The 689-nt window shown below is 45.3% G+C and overlaps 1 non-coding gene across 1 annotated transcript; it reads right to left on the minus strand.

The window, feature by feature from the left end:
• Positions 1 to 347: 347 nt before the first annotated feature.
• Positions 348 to 420, minus strand: TRNAT-UGU. The gene has a single exon. It is a non-coding gene; the product is annotated as a tRNA-Thr (tRNA).
• Between the last annotated feature and the right edge of the window lie 269 nt (positions 421 to 689).

The raw sequence follows: 689 nt of genomic DNA on the forward strand, positions 1-689 counted from the left end.
TGGATCAAAGACTTAACTATAAGAGCTAAAACCACAAAACTCCTAGAAGAAAACACCGGGCTGGAGCCGTGACCCTCGCGCCGCCGCTTCCGCCGCTGCAGCCGCGGGCCGGCCCTGCCGGGAATGCCCAGCCGACCTTCCCCACTTCCTGCCTTTTGTGGCGCTGTGGGATTTTCTTTTCCGGATCATTTCTAAGCACATGAAGGATTCCAGACGTCTGCACGTCAGCAGGACTATCGTTTAATACTGCCGGAAGTAACGTTTTCAGAAGTACCTCCTCCATTTCGGAGTCTCCATTCTGTATTTAAATGATACAATTAAAAAAAAAAAAGGAAGCACCCATCAAGAGGCCCCAGCGAGGGTCGAACTCGCGACCCCTGGCTTACAAGACCAGTGTTCTAACCACTGAACTATGGATCTTACTTGCAACGTGCTGTGTTGGGATTCAGGGACATTGAAAATAACGTTGCTTTAGATGGCAGTCTATGAGAATAACTGACCCATATAACATGCATTCATCATCAATAGCAATTACAAAGACTACAAAATGCCAAAGAGAGATGCTTGCAACACATGGATGATAAGTGGAAAAAACCGAATCTCAAAGTCCTGTTTTTGTGATTACAATACACTAAATTGCATGTACGTTAGGCATACAAGGAAAAATGAAAAAGTGAAATCATGTTCAG

This window comes from Galeopterus variegatus, unplaced genomic scaffold (genome assembly GCF_000696425.1).
Source record: "Galeopterus variegatus unplaced genomic scaffold, G_variegatus-3.0.2 Scaffold2917, whole genome shotgun sequence".
In the NCBI taxonomy this organism is placed as follows: domain Eukaryota; kingdom Metazoa; phylum Chordata; class Mammalia; order Dermoptera; family Cynocephalidae; genus Galeopterus; species Galeopterus variegatus.